The sequence below is a fragment of the Solanum dulcamara genome, chromosome 1 (genome assembly GCF_947179165.1).
Source record: "Solanum dulcamara chromosome 1, daSolDulc1.2, whole genome shotgun sequence".
Classification (NCBI taxonomy): Eukaryota; Viridiplantae; Streptophyta; class Magnoliopsida; order Solanales; family Solanaceae; genus Solanum; species Solanum dulcamara.
The window spans coordinates 9,774,943-9,783,315 of NC_077237.1; the positions used below are offsets into that span (position 1 = coordinate 9,774,943).

Consider the following 8,373-nt stretch of genomic DNA (forward strand, 5'->3'; position numbering starts at 1 on the left):
CTCAGTTCAATACAGAGGTTAAAATGTGTTTTGCTATTTTTCGATGATCATAGGAATATAGGCGTTGGAGCAGTTTGAACAAACTTAAAATTTATCGACATGATACTCATAGCTAATATCAATCTATAATTAGTTACTCAGAAAAATCAATAGTTATGACGATCACACAACCCAACTGGATTGTTAGTTGCCATGGCCCTAGATCTCTCTCTCATCTGATAAAACCAAATCGTCTTAGCATTGCAGCAATTTTACTGTTTTCTCTTGATTAAATCATTAGTATAATAAATTCTGAAGAAATCTAGGCCACCTAACGAATATAAGAACCAGGTTTCTACGAATGAAAGTAATAATGCAACAGAAACAACACATAGATTTATCGTGAAAATTAAACCTCCTTGCTCAAGGGAAGAAAAACCACCTACACCTTGTAGGATTTCAGTAACTTCTCACTAAACTTCAAAGAGCGATTTTAGATTACAACTCAATAATCAAAGGGACTAACTCTAGTACCTCAACTATAATGATTAAATATAACCATTTTCTCTACCCTCCAAGAAGTCAAGCCCACTTCTTGTTACAAAGCCTCACAAACTCACTTTCTAATTTAGAACAATTATCACTCAACAATGATTCTAAGTAGAACATAAAACAAAATTAACTTCAAAGAAAACCGAACTCTTATTCTTCTTTCTTCTGCCGTTTTGCTCCTTATGCACCGTCACGTGTTCTTGCTTTAAGATACTCTCATTTTTCTTATTGCCAAAACTGCTTCTCTTGTAATTGGATTTTAATTTCCTTCTTATAGATCTGTGTGAAAACCTAGTCAAGTCCTACAAGGAAAGTCTTACTGCATTGTTTTTCCTTATTTAGGAGATTAACTTTTAATAAGGATTTTGCAGTTTCAGAGTTTTGCATACTTCATCCTCCATGCTGGTGAATCTGATTCACTTTGTCATTATCAAAACCTGTTCAGAATATTGTCATGTCATCAAACTCCAAAATTGTTGATTTCTCGAATAGTTAAAATCGAAATTCAAATTAGTTTGTAAATCCTATAAGTCTTTGTAGAAACGATATCTAGACTCAGAATCCTATATTACTTTTACGACCATGTGTACTTGCATGTGCGTTGGCAGCAACAATAATGGGTAGTGATGTGAATGACAAGGAACATATATAAATATGCATTCCACATTGATAGAGGTGCAAATTTCTTACACATCAACTTTGCGAATAGTATCAAAGTTGAAGGAGGAGAGTGGGAGAGGCATAATGGATTACTATACACTTGTGATGGGATCAATTTTTACCTTGAGTTTTCTTTATATTATAGTAGCAAAAATATGCAGCAAAGGCATCCAAAACTTCCACCTGGTACTTCAGCATGGCCAATTATTGGAAACTCTCACTTGTTACTTGTTAGGTACAAAACCGCATGCATTACTTGCCAATCTTGGCAAAATTTATGGTCCAGTTATAAGTTTAAAACTAGGACAAGTAACCACAGTGGTCATTTCTTCTTCAACCATTGCAAAACAAGTCCTCAAATATCAAGATCAAGCTTTTTCATCTAGATTTATTCCTAATGCCATTGAAGCACACAACCATTACAAATTCTCTGTGGCGTGGCTTCCGGTTTGTCCTCAATGGAGAACACTTAAGAGAATCATGAACACACAAATATCTTCTCTTCCAAAGGCTTGATGCAAATCAACATCCAAGATCTCAAAAGGTGAAAGAGCTTATTGCTTATTGTGCAAAATGTAGTCAAGAAGGTAAAGCTTTGGATGTAGGTCACGTTGCTTTCAAGACTAATCTCAACTTGTTGTCCAACATTCTTTTCTCTAAGGACTTGGCTGACCCTTTTTCAGATACAAAGGTAGAGCTGAATAACGCGATAGTGTTAAATCCTGAATCTAACTCTAAAGACGTGATCATGACATACTACTCCCTTGTTTTAACTTTTTGTGCACTAAAACGTGCATGGGATATGCTATACTATTGTCGATATAACTGTTTAATTTTTTTTTACTTCTTCCGTTCATTTCATATCTTAAAGGTAGTGCAAAGCCTATTATATATAGACAGGTAAAAGCGAACAGAGAAAGTAGATGTAAAGGTAGAACTGAAGGGTGTGATTGTATAACCTCTACCTCTCGTTTATAGTCTTTAAATGATGCATTGAAAGTTTGGCAACAAAACTATAGTCTGTAAATGTTCATGGTTCGTGTTGATCTTCTCTTTCATCCTTTTCCTTCCCCTTCTAAGCCTCACTGTCAGGGGTGAAATCAAATTGACTAAAGTTGGATCAAACCCTATATTTATATTTAAAATATGTATAATAATCGATTCAAAACTTAGTTTGGAAAAAAATTGATGATCAGTACCTATAAATTAAAATATATGGTTGCGCCTCAGCTTCAAACTTAATTTATTTTTAGAAAAATTGTGTAAATAATTTTTTAAAAAGTGAAAGAACTGAGAATGTACTTGGATTTGTGTTGCTTTTTTTTTGGTGTTGGTAAAACCATCACCTTCGTTGTATGCCATAGGTGTGGAGGTTACGCTTGACCCCCTACCATGTCCATTACATTAACAAAAAATATACATGTTAGAGGGGGACATGGATAGAACCTCTAACCATCCAATCAAACAAGCAACTATCCAAAAGTTAGAGAAAGGATTAGCCAATACAAGAAATATACATATGTAATATACAAGAAATATACATATGTATATTGGCTAGTGTTTATAATTTTTTTTATGGTTGATTGAAAAAATATGTAAAAATATCAATAATATTTGGACGGATTATTGACCCATTTATTTATTAACTTAATCTATTTCGACCCGCCTAAATTCATTTCAATCCACCCATTTTAATCCCCTAATTTATTTGAAAGAATTACAAAATGTTACAGGACTTATTTGCTGGTGAGTACTGATACGACTTGCAATATATTATAAAAGAAACCTTAAGAATGCACCCACAAGTATGGGTGTCAGCTAGGTCGGGTGGCCCGATTTTTGGCCCATTAAGACCGGCCCATTAAGGGCCCGGCACGATAGGGACTGGACCGGGTACCGGCTCATTCCAAAAAAAATTTGAGCCGGTCCGATCTAATTTTTGGCCTGGACAGGTAAGACCGGCCCGATAATGCCTAGGTAAAAAAAAATTAATTTTTTCGAGATTTGGCTGTTGGGCCACTTTTCAGAAAGTGTTCGTTGGGCCCAACGGCCATTTTCTGAAAATTGGCCAAAAATGGTCTTTTTTAAAAAAAAAATATTAATCAATTTTTTTTCCTATAAATACCTACAACATTTAATCATTTTTTTCCATCAACAATCATCTAATTCTCTCAAATTCTCAATTCTCTCTTAAAGTGATATCAATCTTTTATTGTTTTTTACAATTACCAACATCAAGTGAAAGTTTTCAACTTTTAAGTGTTCAACATTTCATCAATTTTACAATTTTTTGTTTGATTTCGGCAATTTGATATAATCGTTCTCTCTCTTGCTTTTATTTAGTAAATTAATTCTAATATATTTAAAAATTTAATTCTTGTGTTTATAATCTTTATTAATTTAATTTACATAATTGATAGATTAAAAAATATAGGTCAAAGTTTAAAAATTTGTGTCCCGACAGAGATAGTGATAGTAAAAAAAAAGTGCCTCCGGTAGTTGTAGTACAAATAGAAATTATTCTCGTATGCCTGAAGCACCACCTAGTGAATTTAGAGAAATAGGTATAGGTGCACATTATATGAATGAAAATGAATATCAAGAAACTTATGGTATAGAAGAACCAAATGAATTTGAAGTAGAAATAAAACAATATAATAATGATAATGTGGATGTTACACCAACTAGTCCTGATGTAGATATAGGCAATGCTCAATCTAGAACTGTTAATCATCATCCACGACCTGTAAAAAAAAGAAAAAAACTAGTTTAGTATGGCATTATTTTGAACGCATAGGCGGAACAACTAAAGTTCAATGTAAAGAATGTCAAAAAAAATTCGAGCATAAGACCGGGGGTAATAGAGGTGGAACAGGTCAATTGACTAGACATCTAGACAATGAGCATCTTGGTTGGAAAGAACGAATAGGGGGTGCTACTGGCTAGTTCAAGGTAGAATAAAATCACAAATCAAAAAATTAATGGGGACGTATAATAAAATGAAGGACCGTGAAGAGATAGCGAAAATGATAGTTGTGGGTTGTCTACCTTTTTCATTTGCTTCTTCAAATGCTTTTATTTATTATATACAATCAATTTATAATCCATGTTTAATTGTATTCCTAGAAGTACTTGTAGAACATATATTTTTAGACTTTATGGACAATATGCATATTATTTACGTTGGTTATTAATAAATCTTCCATGTAGAGTTTCACTTACTTTTGATCATGGTCGTGCTATAAATAAAAATAATTATTTAACTGTTACTTGTTGTCATGACCCAATCCCATAGGCCGTGACTCGTGCCCGAGTTGGACACCCATACGTACCCTTATCCCAAATTAGCAAATTAGCAAAATAAACAAATATATAGATCAAATGAGGTCGCTAGGATAAATAAAAATAGATATAGCACACGGACGCTGTTACTGTCGTCACGGAATACAAAACCCAGATCATATACAAAACCCACAACAAATATCTATAGACCTCTACAGAATGATAACATAATCATATGACGGGACAGGGCCCCGTCATACCCCTGAACAACAGATACATGTACACAACAGGGAAGTCAGTACTAAAATATGGGCCCCAGACAAAGGAGCACTGTCAACAGCAAGGTGGATGTCCTAAACAGGCGGATCGGCAACTCAAACGTTTGTACCTGCGGACATGAAACGCAGCCTCCGAAGATAGGGAGTCAGTACGGAGAATGTACTGAATATGTAAAGCATGGACTGTAGTAAATAAAACCATAATCCGAATAGTATGTGCAGAAAATGAACTAAATGTCCAGAATATCAAAATGCTTATCATAATCACAAATCATATATGCAAAGACATATGCCATATCCGGCCCCATTTTATGGGACTAGGTGAACAAACGTGGTCGCCACCCCGTTACTGGCCCCACATCACAGCATAACTCCAGAGTAGGGAATATCTCCATAACAAATCATATCATATCAGATGGTCATGTCATATCATATCATATTATATCATATCTTATCATATCATATCATATCATTAGACATCAGCATATGTGTACATGGCACAGCATAACTCCACAAACCTATGTACAAGGTGTATCTGCCATCTCACGTCGGGGCACGACAAACAATGTAGAGAGATATGCTTGATAACATATCTTGGCCCAGGCTTAGTGAAAGAATGGTTACAATATGCATGAGTAGAGTAGTGAGAAACTAAATACAATTTAAAATATAAAATATTTATAGAGACTCAATAGCATAATTTTGATGACAGGTCATATAAAAGAAATTGAGCTATAATCATAGTGCACTCCTTTTAGATGTCACGATAGTCTGTGTTAAAATAGTCTTTCAGAAATAATTTTCCATATTTCGAAACATAATATGTGGCTCAATTGAATAATTGAAATAACTGTCATTTAAAAATCAAGACAATAGTTATTTCAGGTAACCTTCAATTGCCATTATGAATTATACCAAGCATGAATTATATCAAAAGATGAATTATACCAAAATAGGATGGCTAGAATCAAACACATGTATCAAAATATAATGATATAATTTCTAGGAATTAAGAACATTAGTCATCCTAGTGTCTCTAAGAATAGGAGTTTCTTTGGAATTTATACCTTCGTCGTCTGTTTGTTTCATATAAATCATGCCAATAGAAAGAAAGGTTAGCTTTACATACCTTTAGCGTTTACTTGCACACAATGCGTATATGCTGCCCAATATTGTCTCAACCTATATTAAAATGTTAAGCACTATGGTTAAGCTATGGAAAGACATAAAACGTACTCTATCGTTAGTAGGTTATTTCTGAAAATTTGGACAGCACCTCTACTGAACTTCACCAGCCTTTTTCGAGTATATAAAATTAAAACTGGGTTTTAGTGCCTAATTGAAAGTTTTAGATCTATGAAATAGCTTTCCAAAATATATTTAATCAATCAAAACGGAGATTTACACAAGGAGTTATGCTAAATTTACTAACAGCAATCTAATCCAAAAACGGGTTTGCAAAACACAAAATTGTGGACAGCAACTCCCTTATATTGCTCACTTTCCCCACTTCCAAATCAATCATACAATCATCAAGCAACATCAATAATCACACGTTCAAGGGCCATGTCAAGATAAGCCAAGACAATATTCAAAAATACTCCAAACAACCAACATAACATTTAACTTCCGTTTGTTACCAACATGACGACTACAATGCCATCAAATTAGTTCTAATAAGTTGCAACCATCACACCTTAATAAAATGATCTATAACAGCCCAACGATCAATCATACAATGCATAATCATAACTTCAATTTAACACAAGCAGCCACATACTATAAGCCACCCTTAAATCAATTAAAACTTCAACTTGACATGTCGTATGCTTTCATTTTCGTTTTGTAATAAGCAACAATAACAACCACCACATTAATAGATGTTCATCCATTATGTTTAGTTTAGAACAGCCCCAACATGTCCCAAACATTAACATATACAATTCCTTCACTTTTAATACATAATTCATGACAATAATAGCAACAACGACAATCAACCCAATCTAATTTAAACAACTCTAAATATGTCCATTTTAATACCAACACTAATCATGGGGGTTTTTTACTTCCAATTCCATTTGATACAAGTTAATATCTTCATTATAACATTATTGGTAAGTTAAGGCAGCCCACATTAATAACACTCAACAACAATTCCAATCCACATACAACTACTACATCTTCCAATTATCCTTAATGATTCATAGTCTCGTTGTTTTATCGAAACAATCCTAAAACAGACCAACCAACATACAATGCAACATATAACCTTAATTATCATTATCATTCCAAGCTCAACAAAAACAATAATAACATGTCAAAACAGCCCCTAACCAACAACATAAGGAGGCTCAAAACCTTGCGATGACTCGTGAACACACAAAGGAGGCTACATACAATTTTTTTCACCTTATTTCATTCTAACTTTCCTTTCAATTTTCATGAGACATAGCAATAGCCACAAGACCATTATACCACCTTATTCATATGCAAATAAACAATATTATTACTACTAAAATCCTTAGAACAGCCCACAACAAATTTAGCTTCAACTTTAACAACTAAATACCTTCATTCTCATCACAAAATCCATATCCATAACAATCAAAGTACTAAGCAAAAATTATTCACCATTTTCTACACCAAAACAGCCCCCAATTTCTCCCACATGTTTCAATGATCAACACCCATAATTTCATACATTCACCACACATTTACCAACTTACATAAGTTTAAATCCTCTAAAACATGTAGAAAAAGATTGAATTTTACCTTAGGCTTTTATGACCCAATTTGCTTGGAACTTGAGGCTTGGTTCATCAATATTTTTGTTGACTTAAAGACTCCATCCTTGCTGCCATAACCTTGAAGAATTACCACACTTGACCCCTTAATTTCTTCCTCAAGCCAAGGCTTGGTCGATTTCTCTTTCTCTCTACATTTCTCACTTCTTCCTTCATAGAATTATCTAGAGTTAGAAAACGTTTTTGGTGCAGATTTTTTTTTTTGAAAAATCACATTTCTAAGGGCCTTCTAAAGGGTTGAAACACTTGAAGAAAACTATTTTTAATCACCAATCTTTGGAGCTTCCGCCATGGCCATGTCCGTGAGCTTTCAAGAGCTTCCATTGCAAGTTTGTTGTTTCTCCTTCAATTAAACTTAATGGTGGATATGTAGAACACTTTAGGGATTTCATGGTGTAAGAAAATAGAGGAGTTGGCCGTTGGTGGATCTTCCATGGCTGGCCGAATCTCTCTCTTCACTTCTCTTAATTCATTTTCTCCATTTGATGAAGATGAAAGTCTCTTTCTTCTTGGAGAGCTTTCTAGAGATTAAAAGACCAAGTGCTGCAGATTTTTGGTCAACTAATAGACCATTTTGCTTCCCAAGAAGCCTAAGTGTCCCCTACAAAGCATGGGCCAATAGGAATTGGTCATGTGGCAATGGATCACTTTTCATTCCACTATTAATTTAATTCATCTTAATTAATCCTAAATCCCCACATAATAATCCAACCATGGTTAATTAATCCATAATCTCAATTAATATTCCCACACTAATTAAAATTTACAACCGAGTTGATCCATTTTAAAATTTGGGATTAAAAGTCCTCGAAGCCACC

General features: G+C 34.0%; 1 pseudogene; it reads left to right on the top strand.

The window, feature by feature from the left end:
- Positions 1 to 1,160: 1,160 nt before the first annotated feature.
- Positions 1,161 to 4,873, top strand: LOC129891366 (geraniol 8-hydroxylase-like; annotated as a pseudogene).
- The last annotated feature ends 3,500 nt before the right edge of the window (positions 4,874 to 8,373 follow it).